The sequence below is a fragment of the Danio aesculapii genome, chromosome 7 (genome assembly GCF_903798145.1).
Source record: "Danio aesculapii chromosome 7, fDanAes4.1, whole genome shotgun sequence".
Classification (NCBI taxonomy): Eukaryota; Metazoa; Chordata; class Actinopteri; order Cypriniformes; family Danionidae; genus Danio; species Danio aesculapii.
The window spans coordinates 56,407,911-56,431,508 of record NC_079441.1 but is presented as its reverse complement, the minus strand read 5'-3'; the positions used below and the strand labels follow the sequence as shown (position 1 = coordinate 56,431,508).

Genomic DNA, 23,598 nt, shown 5'->3' with positions numbered 1-23,598 from the left:
CAAAGAACAATAAAGGGTTTACAGTCTCTTGTAAATAATACTAATTTAATTATAATTATAAGCATTCATCATTTGATTAAATAACAATTTAAAGAGAACGATTGTGGCAATAAATGAAACAAAAGCACCTGCTTCAGGTTAAGGTTCTGCAAAATGTCATAGTGTCACAATCTCTCCTGTCTTTCCAGATACTGCCATAAATTAATTTCCGGCTGCACATTCGACAGAGTGTTGGTTCCTAGAGCTACATCATCAGTCTCCAATATCTATTATTAAAAAAAAAAACAATCCACTTAGTGTCTGTCTGATCACCTAAGAGGGAGTATTTACAGTATGTGTGTGAAAGATGTAACACATTTAGAGATGTTCAGCAGGATGAGAAAAAAAAATCAAATGTTACATTTCTTACTACATCTTATAAATGGTCAAATTTAGAGGAATGGATCTTGTCACTAAGGTTCCAGTGCTGCATTGTCATAGGCTGATACAGCAGCCAAATCCAACTGCTGTCACCATCATTAAACATTCATTCAGTCTCAGCACATTAATCATAGATGACGAGAGGGGGGGGGGGGGGGGGGGGGGGGGTTGGGGGTTATGTTAAAAGGAGGTGAAGACGTTAGGGCTGAATTTGGTCTCTACTTATCACTCTGTAAGATTTTTCGTTCTCTTTTACAGAATTCTCACGGTTAAACTCCTAAAATCACACTGATTTCCTTCATTCCCTTCTCTGCTGTGCTGTACAACCACACAGAGTGTGTTGTTGGCTGCATAAATCCACTGTGATTGGCTCTGGCTGCTGAGGGATTTTGGGAATTGCCATTTTAGGATGGGGGTTCTCTACTGTTGAATAATGTACTCTAAAACTGAATCTGTCAATCACGGAGCAAAACACTATTGAAGAAGACAGAGCAGCAAAACGAATTTAATTAGAGCATATAGGTTGTGTTTAAAGCACTCTGTTTTTATGCATTTGCTTATGTGTTTCAAGAAATAGAATTACATTTTGCTGAATAGCTTACAGAGCTAATATTCTTAGCTACTGACTGAAAAAATAAACATGGTGTACATGGTCCATGATCCTGTTTTTTTTTTTAATACAGAAATTTTAGCTTTAGGGTCTGTGGTTTTATGTTTTATGAAAATGGACAAACTTCAATTTTTGCAAGTAAATGTAATATTACAACACAAAAATTACAACAGCATATGATGTTAAGGAAAGTTAACTTGCACATTGAAACTGATCATTAAAACTTAGGTTAAAATAGAACAAATATACACTTGCTCTGGCTCTCTAAAAGCAAATCGTATATTTTCTCAGTCACAGGAGATGCGCATATTATTTTACTTAAGCAACATATAATACTTTTCCTGAGTTAAAATAGAACATTTATTTTTATATTTATTTATTTACATTTATATTTTATTCATTTTCATCTATCACTCCTTCTCAAATCCCTTTAGATTTTTCACCTGTCAACAGTTACAGAATATGTAGCTAACAATCATGTAGTTCACTGTTAACAAACAGAACATTTTAAGTAACAAACAAACAAACAAACAAACAAAACAGGCAACCTTCTAAACAAAGTGGGTCTAAATAGCATGATGGGTATATGTGGAGATAGTGTTTCTTCCCATACTGATAAACTTCAGGTGAATGGTTAATAAGACTTTTTTCCATTTTATAGAGTTTCTTTTACAGCATGGATGTTGTAACGTAATTAAAATACAATCAGTTAAACAGACTTTGGCATTCATTTAGTTGCTCAAGCGTAAATCAAGACAAAAAGCCAATTACTCGCACACGCCCTTCAGGATCAGCAGGCTAGCGCAGAAGCTCTATTGAATATACTGGGGTAAAATAAATGTTCATATTTTAAAGACATGTTAGAGAAACAACCTGAGACCCACTTTATATCAGATATCACTCAGCCAGTTGAAATCGCTGATTCATAAAGAAATCAGACCTTAAACGTGCCGATTTTGTCATGATGGCATACAGTTCACCGGAAACACTTAACCCAGGTTACTGGCAAATAAAAAGTCCTTTAGCATACTTCCGCATATACCGTATAAGTGTAATTAATACACACAAGGTAACCCCTTTAAGTACTAAATGCTGTATCTAATTTAAAGGTGCTATATACCACCTGCCAAATAGTGCCCTTTAGAACATAGCTTGTTTTAGATTTGCTACTCTGCTCTCAGTTTTTCTATGAAAAGGTTTAGTGAACCTCTGATAAATCACTTTTAAGCCTTCTTGAAGATGTTTTTGCCTTGGAGGCAAAAAGATAACTGTGTTCTCAGAGTACAAAGTATTTTAATGTTGTTTTCCCCAACTACACTCCTAAAAACAAAAGTTCCAAAAATGTTTTCACAGTGAAGCCATTGAAAAACATTTTAGGGCACATTTCTTCAAAGAAAATTTATTAGTGCAAACTGCAAGACACTAAGAGATCTATAGAAAACTACAAAAACACCTAAAAAAAATATTCAGGGGCTTCTTTGTATGGCACATAATGACCTTAACTACCCCCCCAAAAAACTTAACAGGCTGAACAGATTCTTCCATGCCATTTAAGCGCTTGCAATTGTTTTAACAATCAATTTTTTTATTGTATTTTACTGTACAGATATACTACAGAAAATATACATGTGATGACGCAGCTGAATGTATTTCATTCTATAATTACTATTCTGATTTGCTTCTGACAAAATACTTCTTCTGATTACCTAGGTAAAGATGTTGTGCTGCTTAATATTTTTGTTTTAACTGAAAATGTTTCCTTCTGGATTATATGTAAAAAGAAATGTCAAACCAGCAGCATCGCTCAGAATGTATGCATTTTTTGATTTTATGTCTCTGTAACCCTTGACACTGGTGTGCTAATTGTGCTATGTTCAAATTCTTTAGAGAAAGACCAGCAAATGAGGCCTCACTTGACCACACGAGTGTTTTTGACATAGTCTGTAATGGCAGGTGGCCTCAAGGGATAGAGGCTATAAAAAATACCATTGTTAAATTGACTTGACTGCAAACACTAGCAACACTGCTGAGAGAAACAATATTCCCCCCTCGTTTGCAAATGATTCATTTTAACATGGAGCTGTAGCCAACATTGTGTATTTTATAATTAAAACTGATACCTCTTCCAGATGAAGCATCCTTTCATTGAAAGCGCTACATGATTGCCTAACGATAACTGTACTAATAATTCACTTAATAATTTGGCACAAAATCTGGGATATTACCAAAACTGAAACATAACCTGAAACTGCATCTAAGTTAATAAATACATTTGTATTCTGCTTTTCAGTTCATAAAATACTTTGTTCTTACTCATCCAGAAAACACAGTTACAATGCATTATAGCATATCATCTTTATTTTACTGTAATTTAAATTCACGCAACACGAGAATCAACTGCTCCACATTTTATAAACAGCTGTCACAGGCTCTCAGTGACTGTGCTTACTCCTTTCATTTCCACCAGGCGGGCTGTTTAATCTGCTAAAATGCTGTCAATTATTATAGTTGAAACAAACTACACCATAGAAAAATAAAGGGCTCACTTAAAATACAAAATAATTCTGTCCCATTTACTTAATATAACAATTTAACCAAAGTATATTTTCACGATATATGATGTGCGAGACAAAATGCTGGACTTTACAATGCAAAGAGGAGTTGGTGTTCATCCTCCTACATTCTGTATGTTTATTTGGCAGTATTTACAACTTATAATTGGTATTTCTTTTACATTTTCAGGTGGAAAACGATATATAGAAAGCATTCTGGGCCACAGAAGGGCCACAGCTCTGCACAGTTTTGCGCCACCCCTAATCAAACATACCTGATCCAACCAATCAAGGTGTTTAAGAACACCTCGATGAATCAGCTGTGTTTGAGTAGGATTAGAGCAAAACTGTGGAGTTTGAGACCCATGCTCCAGTCCGTAACTATTATTATTTATTTAATTTTATTATTAATATTATTATTATTATTATACATATAGCAGGCAATGCAGTGGTGCAGTAGGTAGTGCTGCCACCTCACAGCAAGAAGGTCGCTGGTCGAGCCTCGGCTGGGTTAGTTGGCGTTTCTATCTGGAGTTTGCATGTTCTCCCTGCGTTCGCGTGGGTTTCCTCCGGGTGCTCTGGTTTCCCCCACAGTCCAAAGACATGCGGTACAGGTGAATTGGGTAGGCTAAAAAACATTTGTTAAATATTGCTGTTTATTACAAAAATACAACAAAAATATCCCTGGAATATTTTAGGTGGTGATGAAACTTATGAATTTCAAAAATAAAATTAATGTAAATAAAATAATAATGTATTAAAAATAAAATGTGTTTCTATCATTCAGATCACTGAATACTGTACACTTCTGCTAAGAGAATCTACAGCACTTAAACGTCTGGTTTGGAGATGCTTTTCAATTAAAGTTGATCAGCATAACATAATAAAAAATGAAATTGCTAAGACACAGAATTACAGTGACTAGAGTTCATACAATTTTCTTTTTATATTTTTAGTACATAATTCACCCTTTTCAAAATGAGTTACACTGTAAAAAATAACGGGTGAAATATACGGTAAAATACCGGCAGCTGTGGTTGCCAGAAGTTCACCGTAAAATATAAGGTTGCAACGTGCAATGCTTTACAGAATACTTTTTGATGAACTGTAAATTTTACAGTTGAAAACTGCTGTATGTTTACAGTAAATTTCTGTTAAATAAAACAAATGTATTGTAAACATGTTTACAGTAAATTACTTTAAAAATAGCAGTCGTAAGTGTAAATTCCTTTACAGTAAACTACTGTGTATAATAAATATACTGTAAAACTAACTACATTCTATTTCCGTAATAAACATAAAACAACTGTATTAAATATAATAGTATTTTATTGTAAAGTTCAGTTTTACAGAAAATTACCGGCAGCTGTGGTTGCCAGAACTTTACCGTAAAAAACACGGTAAAACACAAAAGACATTACAGTTGTTTGCCACAGATTTTACAACAATCAATCAGGTTTTTGAAATTGCAAAATGAACTAGTAAATACAGTCTATAGCAACTGAAGGCACAAACTATAATTATTAGATTTTAATGAAACTACATACAGGGACTGTGTTAAAACAGTTTGAGCTGATCCAATAACTTGACCAGTGTACTCACAAAGGCGTGTTGATGTTGGAAATAAAATGTGTCCATATATAAAAGTAAGGATAATCAATGAAGACATATACTGTACATCCATCAGGGCTGCTTGCTCTGGTTGAACAATAGTATTGAGCCCACACTTGACAGAAGACACAGGACTGTGTATGTTCCAAACTTGAAATGTAGTACTGCTTGAAGTCTTGCATGTATTCACTATTTCAATATGGACTGGCATGATCTCTCTGCAGAAAACAGACACAAAGACAAGTTAGTTCAAGAGAAATATGCTTGAACTGAAATAAACTTAGTCTTCTTTTCTTTAAATGATTACCAATGAACTGCACACAAGCAACACCATAGAATTTTGTAGGCCACTTTAATAATAAATACAATAATTAATAATCAATATTAGGGCAAAAGATTGAAATAGACACATCTCAGCACTGAGCTATCATAAGTATTTGCTTCACTCTGTCAGCTTGGAGCCTAAATTCAACAATTCACACAATTTGTACTAAATCATCAGATAGGAGTCATCAGATACAATCCTAGTCATTCTTACAAAAAAATACACTAAAGTTTTCTAGGTTGAGTAATTGCTATAACTATAATAAAATAATTGTTTTTAAAAATATATATTTGTAGAAAAACTAGTTTAAATATAAAGTTGATAAAATATTTACATTGTGTGCCCTTTTTGCTTTAAACTGCAATTAAAGATCTGTGTTAACAGTACATTTTTCAAAAGAGTATACAAACATCATTGTCTGCTATAAAGAGTCTTTTACTTTATCTTTTATTCCAAACCATTATTTTTAGTGTGTGGTCATAATTTAAGGGACAGTTGAACAAACAATGAAAATTTTGTCATTAATTACTCACCTTCATGTTGTTCTAAAACCTTAAGACTTCTGTCCATCTTCAGAACACAAATTATTATTATTTTTATTTAATCTAAGAGCTCTTTCTGATCCTCCCACAGATAGCAATGCTCCTTGTGTGAAGCAATGATAATACTTTTGGGAAACATTTTCAACAACACTTCTGATGTATAACATGGTACACTGGGAGCATTACCCAGTGTATATCATAACACCAGTTACATCATCATAACATTTTTATTTAACTACTGATTACATGTACTTATTAAGGGAGGATAAGAAAGTTCTTGGACTAAATATAAAATATATTTTTGTGTGTTTAAAAGATGAACAAAGGTCTTTCGTTTTTAGAACTACATGAACATAATAACAGAATTTTCTTTTTTAGATGAACCATTCCTTTAATGCATTATGCTAATATATTATTATAATCACAGTGTTGCAGGTATTGTTAATGCTGTTCTGTTGTCAACTATTGTTGTTTATTGATATAAAATTTGATGGTAAACACTATAATCTAAAGTTGTAAAATGATGTTAATAGACAAAAAAACCGATTAACTCGAGGAAATCATGTGGCAAAGTAAAAGTATTTATTAATATACTTTTTAGGGCGACATGGTAGCGCAGTGGGTAGCACGATCGCCTCACTGCAAGAAAGTCGCTGGTTTGAGTCCCGGCTGGGTCAGTTGGCATTTCTGTGTGGAGTTTGCATGTTCTCCCTACGTTCGCGTGGGTTTCCTCCGGGTGCTCCGGTTTCCCCCACAGTCCAAACACATGCGGTATAGGTGAATTGGGTAAGCTAAATTGTCCGTAGTGTATGAGTGTGTATGGGTGTTTCCCAGTGATGGGTTGCAGCTGGAAGGGCATCCGCTGCGTAAAACATATGCTGGATAAGTTGGCGGTTCATTCCGCTGTGGCGACCCACAATAAAGGGATTAATATAGGGACTAAGTTAAAAAGAAAATGAATGAATAAATATACTTTTTACGCTTTGATTAATTCACATTTTAAAACATGAATTAAATTAATAGTTTTACAATTGTCTATTTATTTGTCCATTTAAATGGTAATTTATATAAATTTTTATGCTTCAATTATTAAATTGATAATTTGCTTCTTCATTTTATTTCTGACCAGCACTCCTGCTCCTCTATATAAATACACCTACTGTAGCTAAAACATAAATGCACCATTTATTTAATTTGTGTATTTATACTGTGTATCTTTTTTTAATTACAAAAATGAAATGATGAAATAACAATTTTTATCACCCACGACTGCTTGAGTCTACCTCGCATTTGTTACACCATACTATAACACTGCTTACCATCAATTATCTTTAAGACTGGCGTCTGACTGGGTCCAGACTTGACTGAAGAGAGGTCTCTTACACACAGGATACAATGTTCAGAAAACCGGAACTTTTAGAAGGTCCTCTCTGTGAACAGGGGAAAAGAAACAAAAAAGGAACAATTCTAACATTAATAGTTATTAAATAAATATAACTAATTTTAGCATTTACACAATAGCTACAGTAAATATTGCTGCAGTTTCGAAATATTGAGCAGTTTGTGTTATTTCCAACTCAAAAGAATAATAATAATAATGTAAACAATGTACATAAATATAATACAATTTAGCTGAGATTTTCTTTACTCTTTTTTTTTTTTTTTAAACACAAACAAACTTTACTAAGATGACAATGTGATGAATGTGTGGTAATATTGTTCTGTAAATGTGCAAGACAACTTTAGCAATATAATTTTTTATGATTTTTTAAAAGCTAGCATAAAATTAAGTTAAATATAAACTGAAATAAAATTACACTTCAGTTGAGATCAAGCATAAAAATCTGTTTTGAGATTGTAAATTAGGACAATCCACTGCTATACAAGGAAAGATTGGAAACACGTTTGGTTAATAAAATACTCTTTTAATGAAAGGTAATTTTAGTTCTACAATTTTGTGATACCAACAGAGTAAGGTTAGTTGAGCAACTGACCAAACAGTAGCATGTATGATCTGACAAATTGATGCATGGCAGTTAATTTAAAAGCTTATAATTTATATGTACTCACTGAAGCTTAGAGCCTGGCCACACCCCGTTTCTGCAAAGTTGGAAGCACCGAATTGCCCATCTGTGTAAGGTAAAGCAAGAGTTAAATAGGTTATTAGTACTTTTAAATTGATGTTTAATAATCAACAAAACTTACCCAAATTTATACTTGAAAGGTCTCTTATCCAAATAGAGACTTGTCAGGAAAAGAGAGTCCTTGTGTTCAAACTCTGGCAGACATAAGAAAATATATTGTCCTAAATAAGACAAAAATGTTTCAAGCATATCTTTCACTCTTTTAAAAGCAGTATGCACACTACATGTACTAAATAAATGGCTACATTTAGGGAAAAACAACAGCTGTGCTTCACAAGCCGCTCAACAAGTTCAACACAACACATACCGTTATTGCAGCAACCAAAGTTGCAATCCTGATCTCTTTCCATTGTTTCCTGATGAACTTTAGTGTTGCTGTTCAATAAAGTGGATACAACAAAAATGTCTCATTAAAAGTGAAATTTTAAAAAAAATAAACATTATTAAAAAAAAAGTATTAATTAACACTTTTTGTCCAGAAATGTGTTTCCTTGAAGTCATCATCTAGTGAAGGTTGAATGCAGTGCCTGAAATGTGTTAGAAGATAAAAGCTTTAATTTTACACAATATGCAATATTTAGCTTATAGAATGTGTTTACACATGCTGTTTTGTGTAAAAATAATTACATAAATATTCTCAAGTGTTTAGTTTACTTACTTTTACGTAGATTCTTAGATTTTAGCAAACCCACCAGTCATTAACTTAATCTGAAGTGTCACAATAATCACAGAAAAAAAGGTGTCTGGAAAGCATTTTCCAAAAGGTTTATTAAACTCCGCATGTAATCAGCCAAACACTCTGAACTCCTTGCTAGTACCAGAATATTTTGAAACAAAAAAAATAAATTAATAATAATTATAAATGCCAAAATCATAAGCATATAACACTATGTGCAGGGAGTATAATGAATTTGTTTTGTAACATCTTTAGAAAAATAAATTTAGTATATAAATTTGCTCTTTCCCTCAATGAAAACTAGAAAAAAAATGGAACAAATGCAGCCTTTAACAAAAATGTCTGTTACATTGTACTTTTAACAAAATCTGGAATAAGCCAGTTTACCAATTAAACAAAAACAATGCTCAATAAAACATTATCATTAACCCAAATACTAAAAGCGTACTTTCTTTGTTGGTGGTTAACAGATAAGGTAAACTGAAAACTCAGTTAGTGGTGTATACGTGTTGTGTTAACACTTCAAATGATGTGAACTGAAAGTCCATATTTAACATGCCTCTCTCCACTCATGATCTGAGAGATCTGCAATGAGTGTGAGGACTCTTGGATTCACTGTTAGCTGTTTCTTGTTTTTCTTAGTTTCCACTTTTGTGCCCTTCTTGTGCCACAGTCATGTGACGTTAATTCGGTTGTTACAGATTGTGAAGATGACTGATAAGCCGACGAGTCTCTGTACAAGTCACTAATTGTGCTTTCTGTGAAATGTTTGTGTTTCCGTGACATGTGGGAGGTAAAGGAAGATTTAACTTTAAAAGCATCTGTGCATCCTCTTACTGGACAACTCACAACACGTCCTTCTACAATGTGGTCTTTCAAGTGTGCTATTAGAGATTTAGCATCTTCACACTGTCGATCACATAACGCCATTGCACATTTAATAGGCATAACATCTGTCCCGACAGCAACGTTAACAGGCGCATTTACGTTATGTTTTCTGTAAAAATGAGCCTTAAGCGATGCATATGTACAGAAAGTCTGTTTGCATTCGGCTGCAAAGCACTTAAATAAACGCGGTTCATTTCGGTGAAGTTTGCAATGTATTACATAAGCCCTCAATGATTTGACTGACTTGCCACAGAAATTGCAACTCAACATCGCTAATACTGATTCTGTAAAAATGTACTTTTAGTGTAGAACCGTGTTGTCAAACAGACTTACCTCGAAAAGAGAAGTGGAGTTAGCAGGTGCCAAAGATTTGCACTAAGCATCACAAGTTGAAGAGCGGGCGCGCTAAATTGGCGGCTGAAATATAAAATGTCGACAGTTCACGTTAGCTCATTGGGCGGTGCTATTCCGCCATTTTAAACAGTGTGCGCGCTCATTTTTCGCCAACTGAAATATAAAATAACGTTGACAGTTCACCTTCGTTTACTGAGTGGTGCTATTACTACATTTAAATATGCACTTTGAATAGTATAAATGTTCGTAATTTATACTCAAGTTAACAAGTAATTGTTAAATAAATACACTTTGCGTCAGACAAAAAGTCTTCCCCCAACTTCACAATTTGCAAGTTACCCTATGAAAAAATTTAAAATAGGCATTGGACTCACCACGTGCATTGCATGCAGATCGTGAGTTTTTTTTCTCTGCATGTGTGTTCATGTTTTTTACAGAATTTTTAAAACATGCTGTTTAATAATAAATAATCAATAATAAAACACATTTCATAATTAAAAACACTTTCATAATTGTCTTCATAATTCATCTTTTATTTTTGCTCATTCTAGCATCTTTTATTTCAACCTTTTATTTCAGCCTTTAACCTATATAGTTGTGATTAAATACAAAGTAATATGAAAAATCTAATATTTTTACAACATGATTACATAGTGGGCGACACGGTGACGCAGTGGGTAGTGCTCACAGCAAGAAGGTCACTGGTTCGAGCCCCGACTGGGCCAGTTGGCGTTTCTGTGTGTAGTTTGCATGTTCTCCCCGTGTTCACGTGGGTTTCCTCCGGGTGCTCCAGTTTCCCCCACAGTCCAAAGACAAGCAGTAGTGTATGTGTGTGAATGAGTGTGTATGGATGGACCCAGTAATGGGTTGCAGTTGGAAGGGCATCCGCTGTGTAAAACATATGTTGGATAAGTTGGCGGTTCATTCCGCTGTGGTGACCCCTGATGAATAAGGGACTAAGCCGAAAAGAAAATGAACGAATGAATGATTACATAAAGGTCGATATATTTGTATTTTTACAATTATATCTTGAATTTGTTTTTCATTGCCTTTAGCAATTAAATCTCAGATTTGATCCATAGGGCCTATTTAATGAACAATACACAAAAGTACAGTAAATTACAGAATATTATAACATTTTACATTAAAGACCTAAATAAAACAGCATATGCTGGTGATGTAGCCTATGTTTTGATGCCCGTATTCTGGTTTCAATGTAATATCTTGGCCCTGACCACCATTGAGACCAGCAAGACCAGCATTGAAACCAGCATACCTTACCAGCATATGCTGTTTTTTGTTTTTGTTTTTCAACAAAGTGGATGGTTTGACCAAAAAAAAAAAAAATGTCATTAATCATTTTCGGAACAGAAATTAAAATACTTTGGATTTTAACATTGTAATTTGTGGCGTAAGAACCCTTGCTGTCTATGGGAGGAACTACGATTAAATCCAAAATATATTAATTTGTGTTCTGAAAATGAACAAAGGTCTTACGGGTTTGGATTTTTTTCTTTTTGAGTGAACTATCCCTTTTATTTGACTAACATATACCATTCTTTTAACCTCTTGTTACTGTAGAATTTAAAGTAAGTTTCTGTTGAATTTTTGAAGGTTTTATGTTGTAAATTTCATAGTACACATCAACAAAATGTGTTTTTACACAGAATTATACTGTTGATTTTAGGGTAATTACTTGCTTGAGAAGTTACGGTATTTTTTTATTTATTTCACCAAAAAAATATATTTTTACTGTAAAAAGTTGTATTTATTACATATTAAAAGAGTAAAAATTAAAGTTATGTACTCTTTCTTAAATTACGGTGATTTAATGTATGTAATACAGTCATATACTATTTTGGTTTAAATAGTCTTTTACTGTTGCTGCTTTACAGTTTTTTACTGTAGTTTTCACTGACATTTTTTACAGTGTAGGTCTCTATCAATACTGCTCATTCAATCCACCACAAAAACCCCAATCCCACCCTCAACTTATGGCCATGCTCAAAACACAGCTGGAAGATAGATGCTCACCAGCTGCACATACAGTATGGCTGCTAGTGTGTGCGTGTATGTTGCAGAGTTTGACAACAGAAGGTCACATTAAATTGTGTCCTATTGTTATGTATTTTTCATTTGTTCAATTAAAAAAAACAATCACAAAATATTTCCACTAGCTGTATCTTTGACCACAAACATACAGACTGACTTATATCAGTTACACATATCATGCAACAGACTTAAGAGAGACATTTGCTTTGTGTTTGACATTAGCGATTCACATTGTTACAATGAAGCACATTGTGTGTTTGGTGATTGATGGCAGAAGTCAGTGACTGATCAACATCCTGTTCATATGTGTGATAGTGGTGCAGGATGCACAACCCATGCAATCATGTTACACTCTATAGTTTAAAAAGGCTGCATTGTCTTCAAGTGATCTTTATATTATTAAAATGCTTCCTTTATGTCCTTTATTTCCTTTATGACAAGTTATGTGTGGCATTCTATTCACCACAGTACATTTAATGCGGATTGTTGATTTTCAAATCAGTATTACCTGATATTGCTTTTTTTTTTTTTTACAGAAATAACTATAAACAAGTCATCTGCATCTTCTACTTCCTGTGCAGAAAACTGTGTCAGGAAGTGATTTTTCTTCTAGTAAGATGCATCATCCGGCAGATGAACTTGGTGTTTGAGATAATATGTAATAACATGAGATTGAGTCTGTGTAAGTTCAGTTGTAAACATGTTGACTTATTTTCATTTGGCACATTCTACAATTATATTCACATTTATTTTGCTATGTGCAAATGTTGGTACGGCCTATAAATCAACGAACATGATCCAATACTTTCTTAAAGAGATTTTGTTTTTCACTAATCCTTTTATAGACCAGTTTCTCATTAACCTTCATTTGCAAGTGTTAAGAACACTGCTTACACATATAAACAATTAAAAATACAAATGCAAACAAGTGTGCTGGTTTACTGTCCACAACCTTAGAATTATTGCAAAATGTTGTATCAAGTTGTACACAAGTTGTATATAAAAATAAGTTTATAAAATTCTGTGTATCTAACAACTGTATTTTACTATTTAAAAAAGTAAATGATTTTAAAAACGTTGCATTTTTAACACTCTAAGTATTTCCATATAATACCAACAGTAGCAACTAAACCTGTGATAATCTATACTAAAGCTAAGATTGACTTTGTGTTTCTTTGGCTTAGTGCTGTGCTGGAGTCTTCAAAAGCTCATCGTTTTGGCTTTTGGTGAAGCCCTTTGAAGGGGTCTTCAGTTAGGAGCTCCCTTCTAAGAGCTGAGATTAACAGACTTAAAGGTTAGAGAGAAACAAGACTAGAACAAGTCTGAGGATGGCATTAAGAAGAACGATAATAGAGGCAAATACATTATATTATTGATACATATTGAAGGGGTTGGGTAATGTTACCTTACCTTCAACAAAATCATGGCTCACATAGCATATGTGTTTAAAATTCAAATGACTGACTTTTCAAGAAAAAAAAGTAACTTGCACATTTTAGACTATAGTTTAACTTAATATTGTTTATTTTAATTTTTTTATATATTAAGTTGCTATTTAATACAGACACCTCCAAATACCCCTCCTTGGTCCTTGGTCTTTGCACATACCCCAAACGTGACAATCCATTGCTTTATGTTTGTTATGATAATCTTTGCTTTGTTTTCTTATTTCTCTCCATAACAGTCTATTTAGAAAATATCATATGAGCGAAGGGGCCATCACTAATCGCACTTGCCCTAAATTCACTCCTGCTCAAGAGGATTACCAAACAGAGTGGGACCAAAGCTCTTGAACATCAAAAAACTAGCACAATCTTGATAATTATATGATAAGTACTGAGATATCTTTTTTCAAACCAATGAATCATCTTGGGTAAATCATTTGTGCACCTTACTCTCTGACTACCCACTACTTTAACCATTTAGGTGCAAGTAACCTAGCTTCCATCCTTTTAAAAAATATATATCAAAGCTAAAATATGATCCACTATGACCATGATCCATTCAGATTTGGCTCAATCATTTAAAATGTTTTATTTGAATTAGCTGAGCTGATACTTAATATCTTGACTGTGATAATGACTGATACCTTTGTGGTAGGGTATTATTGCTCTGATGCAAATTATAAGAATTTGAAATGCATAAATCCTCATCAACATCACAAGTTTAAACACAAATCCATCACAAACAGGCAAATTCTGAGGTCAACTGTGACCTGGTTAGGAAGGACATCTGTATCAAAGCTGGATTTATAAGCACAGTGTGTCATTAGGTCATTAGGTCATCAGGTCAGTTTTAAAGCTGTACTTAGTACTTAAGACTGTGCCATGGGCTTTTAATCTTACTAAATGCTGGTACTACCAAACACAATCTGCAGTAACTCCTAAATGTGTCTGTCTGCCAGTTTGTCTGTTTGTTTACCTGACAGTCGCTTTCCTTTTATTGGTTAAACATGCTGTAGATGATGGAGTGGAACAACAGAGGATTCTCGAAGAGAAAAACATGATTTGATCACACAGCAGATTGAGCACTCCATGCATGTCAATTTACAACATATTCCTCAAAGGGTTTAGTTCATAGTTCAAAGCGCTTTTGCCACTATGCAGCATTTCAAAAATTCTAATGTTATTCAAATGATTAGCTAATGACTAACTGACAGTTAGAACAATTTTTGATGACTGTGCTGCATTAGCTAATCATTTGAATAACATTGGAATTTTTGAAATGTGTTTCAATGCCAATAACAATTTTGAAATCTGTGTTTCAATGCCAATAACAATAATTAAACATCTGGGGAATAGTGAAGCAAATTCTTAGTGTTCATTAGGGCTGGGTATCCTTCCAAATTTTTTGATGACGATACCGATACCCTGAATTAGATACCGATTCCGAACAATACTTTTTTTGATACTTTTATTTTAAGAAATCAATTTTAACAAGATTACATAACACATAATCTCAGGCAAACTTTGGTTTTATTTTTTAGGATGTTTGTGACACTTTTCACAGCAGCCTTATCTGTAAGACCAATAAACAAAGGAACAAAAGCACAAAATTAACAAAGTGTAGTTAACACAATATATTAGTGCAAACAGTTTTAATAAAGTTCAAGGAGTTAAGTCAATCAATTTTAAGTATTTGTGAGGCTTACTGCTGCTTAAAGGTTTAGTTCACCCAAAAATTGAAATTCTGTCATTAATTATCTACAAATGAAGATATTTTTGATTTAATCCAAGAGCTTTCTGATCCTCCCATGGATAAATCTTTGAATAAAGTTATTTTTGTTTACTTTGCGCACAGAAGTATTCTCGCAGCTTCATATAATTATGATTGAACCAATTATATCGCATGGAGTTGTTGATTATGTTTTTGATTCCTTTCTGGGCATTGAAAATGCATATCCAGTAAATCTAATCTTTCTCCACAGTAGAAAAAGGCAGCAAACCTTTAACAATAAAATTTGTAACGGCCCTGTGGCATTCATCTTTCCTTTCTTTGTTCATTTTTACTTTTTCTGCCAGTGTAAATGGATTATCACTTGATGGTCTCCTAATTCCAGGGACAGCAGGAGCAGAGACTATAAAATTAATGTGAAGAAAACATGAAAGCTAAACTGTTAATGCAGCCAAGGGTAAGGACATTTAAATAAGATAAGTTTAATGTGAGGTAAACTTCATCATTTACTGTTAACCTTAAAGCATTTTAGTATCAACTTAGCTAGGTATTTAAAGACATCGAAACAACAGTACATAACGTTACACAGCATACGTTAGATCCAAAAAAGGATTAATAAATTTACCCCGCACAAGCTTAGGCCCCGTTTACACTGTCAGGTCTTGATGCCCAATTCTGATTTGTTGCCTATTTCAGATTTTTTTGTCCCATATCCCAATTCATGTCTTTACACTTCCTGTACAATTTACGATGCATGCATAAACGCGGGTTCTAGCATCTGTGCCACACTAGCTACGATGGAAGAAACTGTCTTGTTTATAGCTCTGTGAAATATGCGAAGAGTAGTATAAGCAGTGAATGGTTCAGTCCAGATTTACCCCCACGCAGTTTACGTAATGGTATGGCCCTGATGTGTGTGTGTGAAGTTAAAGATGTAGCCTTTGCCTGTGTTTGCACTGGTGTTGGTGGAGAGAATAAAGTTGTTCTATGTGTAGCCCGCAGTGAGTGTATTATTAGCGAAAAAAAGCAAAAGTTACAACACGAAATTCGCCCAACTTTAAAATGATTTTGAGGCGGAGGAGGTAGGAAAGGGCTGTCATCGCAGCTTGCGCTTATGGTTTATATGCTGTATGATGTCCTCCACCATTTAGAGGAATGTGTGGGTAACGTTACGAGAGAGATCTCAGGTCTGATGGGAGCAAATTGTGGCGACTGACCACTTTCCTCCATGTTTCCTCTGTTGTAGCTGTTTACCGCGTCGGAGTCTCCACACACACGCTCTTCCTTCTACATCATTAAACCACGGAGAAGCACCACCTTGTCACAAGTTTAATGATGATTAGAACAGAACGCCTTAATAAATCCAATCTGGCTGTTTACATGACAGTCGAATTGTCACATATCCGATATATATCTGATTTATTTCCACATATTTCCGAATGCATGCGTTTTTTTTCCTGTTTACATGGTCATGGAATAGATCCAATCTGTGTCACATATGAGCAAAAAATCAGAATTGTGTCACATTTAACTGGCACTGTAAACGGGGCCTTAACTTTAACGGTACACAAGCAAGAAGTGCTAAAAAGCTAACTGATTTTGTTGGTCTGTTTGATAATTTGACATTTGACAAGCTCTGGGCGAGTGGGCGTAACCACCGTAAACTTGATTTCAAGACAGCCTCGTCGCAGCGCAGTCAATCACCAGCATTTGATCCGGGCACGTTAAGGATGCAGGTTTTCTAGCTCACTGACGTTGACAAGATTATACCCTTGGGTATCAAAATTTGGTACCGAACAAAAATGATTTTTTCGATACTCGATACCCAGCCCTAGTGTTCATACTTCGTGTTGTTATATACAGACCTGATAAAAATATAAAAATAAAAATATACTCCTACTTGCACTAACAATAAGAAGATTAAATACACCTATTCATTATTTGGTGCTAGCAATTTAATTTAATATTTTTTAAATCATAATCTCATTTAGTTGAGCTCAATATTATCACAAATTTACACATTTAGTAATAGTATTACTAAATACAGATCTTCAGATGAAAATTATTTAATGTCATGGGAAAATTTGTTGAAGTATTTGCCTAGCATTGTGCGTAGGTTACAGTGTCTGGTTATATTTTTGTCTAGATTGCATCTTAACACAACAGAATTGAGTATGGATTCTCACGAACTGATATACTCTCATTGCAAACACATCATGCAGTTTTGTATTATTAAGTAAAAACCAAATAATAATAAAATTGCATAGCCCTGTGTGAAAAAGTGTTTTACACTAAACCTAATAACTGGTTGGGCTAATCTTAACAGCAACAGCTGCAGTCAGTCATTTTCAATAACTTGCAATAAGCTTGTTACAGTGCAGTGGAAGAATTTTGGCCCACTCATCTTTGCAAAATTGCTATAATCCAGCCATAACTGTGTCATTCAGGTAAGGACCTTGACTATGCCATGCTAAAGTCTTAATTTTGTTTTTCTTCAGCCATTCAGAAGTGGACTTGCTGGCGTGCTTTGGATAAAATTTTGGTATGCAGCAGAAATCATGGTTCAATTTATCACAAGTCTTCCAGGTCCTGAAGCAGCAAAGCAGTCTAAGACTATCATACTGTACTACCACCACTACATTTTACCTTTGGTATGATGTTCTTTTTCTGAAATGAGGTGTCACTTTTATGCAACAGGAAACAGACCTTCCCAAAAGTTCAACTTTTGTTTAGTTAGTACACAGAATATTTTTGCAAAAGCCTTGGGGATCATCAAGATGTTTTTCTGGCAAATCAGTGACAAGTATTTACATTCTTTTTGCTCAGCAGTGGCTTAGTGACCAGTCTCTTTTTTTTTATGGTGAAGTCATGAACACTCACCTTAACTAAGGCCTACAGTTTTTTGGATGTTGTTGTGGGATCTTTTCCCACCTCTTTGATGAGTTGTCGCTGCACTGTTGGTGTAATTTTGGTTAGCCACTCCTGGGAATTACAAATGTTTTTGCCATTTGTAAATAAGACTCTCACTGTGGTTCGCTGCAGTCTCAAAGCATTAGAGAAATGTCTTCCTAACCCCTAACAGACTGGGAGATCTCTATTTTCTTTCTCTTTTGTTTTTGAATTTCTTTGGATCTCAGCATGATGTCTAGCTTTTGAGGATCTTTTAGTCTACCTTATTTTGTCAGGCAGGTCCTAATTTTGGGATATCTTGATTGCGAACAGATGTGGCAGTAATCAGGCCAGGGTGTGGCTAGAGAAACTGAACTCAGAAATTGGTGTGACAAAAATCAGGGTTTTTTAATCAGGGTTGTGTAGTTTTTGATTTACTTTTCCTTCAATAATAAAAACCCTTATTTAAAAACTGAAGCATTAAAGTGTGACAAACAAGCAATAAATGAGGAAATCAAGTAATCAATGAGGTAAAAACATTTCACACATAAGATAATATACAGATGCTGGTCATAATTATCATAAAAAAAGAAATTTATTTCAATAATTGTATTCATGAAGTGAAATGTGTAGAACTAGAACATATACATTCATTCCACAGAGACTGATATATTTCAAGTGTTTATTTCTTTTAATACTGATGATTTTGATGACAACTAATAAAAACCCCAATTTCAGTATCTCAAAAAATTTGAATATTACTTATGTCATATCAACAACAACTATTACTCCTAATGTGGTTAAATGGATAATAAAGAGACAGTATCCAGAGTAAATATTCCTCTTTAAAGAACTAAAAACATCTCAGACTATTCTCATATTTTTCAAACTTTCAAAGTCTGTGATTGATTGATCCTAATATGAACTATTTTATGGCCTCTATTTTCATTCCAAACATTTGTATGGAGAGGACTGAAGATATAACACACACAGGGGAGCCTGTTTACCATTATGGTTTCAAAAGGCAATTCTCGGGTGACTGGCTTTTCAGCAATAGCACAATGTAGCAGTTATATAAAGAATTATTCTACATGGAAGATAAAATCAAAATTTTCCACCCCTGGTGTGCTAAAATAATCAGGCATATGTCTGGAGACCTCGAAATGTGCCATAACATTGTCATGTTTCAGTGATAACCCTGGAAAGTGAGTCAGTCAGACAGACAAAACAGATTTCACACACACACACACGCATCATCTTACTTGGTCTCTGTTCTCTAGTAAGAACAAACATCATTAAATTAATGTATTGTGAAATATTACAATTTAAGGTATCTGTCTTATATTTAATATATTTTACAATGTAATTTATTTATGCAATTGGTGCACAAGAACATGTTTATTATTAGCAGTATTTGTGCCGCTTATTATTTTTGTGTATATACGGAGACACCTTTTTTGAAAATGTTTTAATGAACAGAAAGTTCAGATAAACAGCATTTAGCCATTTTAAACAGAAAACTTTTAAAATTATTTTACATTTTTTTGATCAATTTAAATAGACCTTTGCTAAATAAAAAAACTGACACCAACTTCTGAATGATATACATCAAACTCACAAAAAACTCATCCAAAATTTTTGTTCAGACCATTAAACACCGCACCACACACAGACAGACCTATAAGAAGGCTTATGATTCAAATAAAAGCAGCCACATCTGCAACTTATTTATTCTGGTTTGCCTCTGTGTATGTGGTACAAAACATCTTTAAAGCACATGCTGTGCTCTCCAGAAAATATGGGTTCAGGATGGCCACAATTCAGCCAGAGTCCTCAGACAGACAACAACAGGTCTGATAGACAAAACTACTGCACATGTCTGAATCTACATATTTTAAAACAAGAGAGGAATGTACTTACTAAGCATGCTTAGTAACTTTCTGTAAGATGTGGATTCATAAGTACACACACAAACTATCACAAATTAGCAAAGTGTGTGTGTGTGTGTGTGTGTGTGTGTGTGTGTGTGTGTGTGTGTGTGTGTGTGTGTGTGTGCGTGTGTGTGTGCGTGTGTGTGTGTGTGTGTGTGTGTGCATGACCAATCAAAAATTTTCCAAGGATGTAGCAGATTTTCTGTTCAGTAGGACTGCATGGAGATACCTATAAAGTGCAAACTTAACTGACAGACATACTCTACACATGTATGTGAATGTTAATTCATCGCACTACATAAAATGACAACTAGTTATAATAACATGATGCAAGCAATGTTATTCACTCGATGGATTCAATTCAACATAGACCAGAACAGCTGCAGCTGCCTGCTGAGCAATGAAGCTTCAGGCAATGGAGAGTTTAATCATCTGCATCTGCTATATTTGCCTTTCTTAAAAATCTGAGGTGAGGTCTAGTTCATTTAAGGTTTTGAATAAGATTTCCTTAAAGAGGCACTGATCCACATACACACTTTATTCGCACTTTATTTTTTACACTTTTTGAAATTGGAGTTAATTTGATAGATTTACAGTTAGTGATGCTCAATACAAAGACACTGCAACATTGCATGGGAAAAGCCCGAGCATCCACAGGAAAACACGTGATATTCTCTGGGAACCTCTCTGAAAGGTGGATCTCACATTGCCTCACTACCGGTCATAATACATTTGCCTCCTAAGGGTGTTTCTACTGTTTTTAAAATCAGCTAGTGCATTATCAATGTTCAGGCATAGGGGTACCAAATGGATACTTGTTTCAACACTTGAAAAGCTGTAATCTAGTAAGGTTCTGCATCCCAATTTGCAGACTATCCATCCTAAATAGTAATTGATAATAGTATTAGTATGTCCCAAACTGTAGTATGCTGAAAAGAGTATGCCCAGTGCTGCATCCCAATTTGCATACTATCCATCCTAAATAGTATTTGAAAATAGAATTAGTATGTCCCAAATCGTAGTATGTTGAAAAGAGTATTTCAAAGTTTCCTGGATGGTGTACTACTTCTGTTAGAAATTCAAAGTGTAGAACCGTCTGTCCATTCTCCAAATGGTAATACTGCCCACAGCACGAGTGATAGACCTTCAATTTTTGCATAAAGTAAACCAATTCACAACATACTGTGTCATCACTGGACAAATAACCACAAATAAGTGTCATGCAAAGAAGAGGTTTAAAAAAAATGCATCGCTAAATAAATAATTGTTTCCATTATAGCTCATTTTAAGTGAACATTTTATGTCGGTATGTTTCAAAGTCATGGAGAAAAAAATGAGAAAAGTCAGAACTAAAATTAACCTGTGAAAATCTTTGTATTTTTGTTCACTATACAAGAGCTTTATTTAGTGTACTTGTGCATCTTTTGATAAATTTTATAGTTGGATTATTTGGTCGTTTGACAAATAAATTGGTACCTATGTCAGAGCAGGTCATTGTTTGTGATGAAGAAATTCGCAAATATTGTTTTTTTTTCTAAAATTATCTGCATGGCTCTGGTTTGATCACCTGCTTGTTGTACTTGTGTTTGTTGTCTCTATATTTATTTTTTCTCTGCACGTGGCATTGTTTTGACAGTTTGAAATGCACTCCAACTCACCCTATCATTGTTTCTTCCATTCAAACCTGGCTTACACTGTGCAATATTTAATAATCCTAAATGATTGTAGCATTTCAGACTGCATGAATATGTCACACTGTAAGACCTCAGTTGTCATAATGATAGATAGAACATCTACAAAGACGAACCAAACACAGACACTGAAGTAAATTCTCCTGGAGTTTGACGTCTTCCATCCATGACACATTCAGTAACCTGTGTTCTGAAATGATACCTCACAGCAAAAGTAAAATGACCATTAAACGGCTATTGTGAACATGTCAAACCAGCCTGATCTCAAGAGGAAGCATAAGCATTTTACATTTTGTTAGTTTAGTGGCTAATTCATATGAATTCATTTGAGTTGACTCATACGAAAATGTATGATTTTTAAAAGGAGGCATGGCACCAAACCTCAACCCTAAACCCAACCATCATTGGAGGATGAGCAAGTCGTACTAAAATGTGTGAATAAGATTATAAGAATTTAGATTTTAGGATCTTTTAGGATTTCCCAAATTTGTCTCAAATGACCATATCATGGCTGAATTTTCACAGTCTGAGCAAGGCTTTAAAGGTGCTGTATGTAAGTTTTTGACTCTTCTAAAGCTTAAAAATATGATAATATGTTTTCAGAAAACATGCTAAGTGAACATTTTTGTTTATCTGAACAACAATGCTGAAGTCAGATATTCTGCTTTGAATATGTGCAATAAGTGGCGGAATGTCTGTCCTTGTTTTGGTCCTTTTAATCCACCCAAGCAATTTGGCTGTTTACACTAGACGAAACACAACAGAAATTTAAATACAGCCATTCAGAAGCACAGAATAATGCATTTACTGCACTCCAATGAAATGGTAAGGTTTATAACCTAATTAATACATATTAAACCTCTTTAGCATTATTAAATGTACATGCTGTGTGACTGATATGTGTTGACTTGCACACAGTCACAGTCGAGTCACAGTTCTAAAGTTAAATTTCAAGCGCTTTATTTTATTTTCAAGATCTGAGGTAAACTATCTGCTGCTGCTTTCAGTAGTATGGCAAGTAATCAGCCTTTAGGCTTGATTGTCAGGCACACTGCTGTTGATATCGTCAATCTGGTAACCTGCACTTGCGTGCGTTTTGAACCAGGAGTGCAATACCTAGTTCAACCACTGGGTATCAAACTTACATACGGCACCTTTAATCATTATTGTGTCACAATTCAAAGCAGCCATCAGTTTTCTCCTGATTTATCTCACTTTTTATTTCTCTCATGTTCATTATTTGTCTTGTCATTTGTTTATGTCCACCTCACATTGTGGTCATCCTCCTGACATGTCTCATTGCTGTTCTAGGCTGCAGTGCCAGATTGGATTTTGTTTCATTTTGTTTTCTCCCCCTTTCCTCCTATTAGACCACTCCAGATGCACGTGTTCCCCTTTTTCTGCCATGTCCCTCTCATCTGGGTTCACACAAATCTGATTGGCTCTACTATCCCAGCTGAAAGCCTCTTCTGGGAATCTCATCCCTGTCCCTCATTAGAGTTTCACACTCAAAGACAAAAAGCTCAGAAACATTACCAAAGCTGTGCAGGAGGCTTCTGCTGGCTGCAACAAAATGCAGAAATTGTGAGTGAAATTCTTTGCCTTCTAACTCCACAGGAGGTCAAGATCAAGCCAGTACTTCTGGATATCAGCTTGGTGGAGAGTGTAGAACTAAAAATAGTGACTTTTGAAAGAAAAAGCATGGGCTTGGAAAGACAGGGATTATTATTTAGGTTTGG

The 23,598-nt window shown here is 34.5% G+C and overlaps 1 protein-coding gene and 1 long non-coding RNA gene across 4 annotated transcripts in view; both read right to left on the bottom strand.

Annotated features, from left to right (window-relative positions):
* sema4f (sema domain, immunoglobulin domain (Ig), transmembrane domain (TM) and short cytoplasmic domain, (semaphorin) 4F) overlaps positions 1 to 23,598 on the bottom strand; it is a 142,445-nt gene that overhangs the window by 53,474 nt on the left and 65,373 nt on the right. The gene's annotated exons all lie outside the window — the stretch shown is intronic.
* Positions 4,927 to 8,664, bottom strand: LOC130232374 (uncharacterized). The gene is made up of 5 exons (XR_008838109.1): positions 8,512 to 8,664; positions 8,266 to 8,338; positions 8,131 to 8,190; positions 7,380 to 7,490; positions 4,927 to 5,411 (listed from the first exon to the last, which is right to left on the bottom strand). It is a non-coding gene; the product is annotated as an uncharacterized LOC130232374 (long non-coding RNA).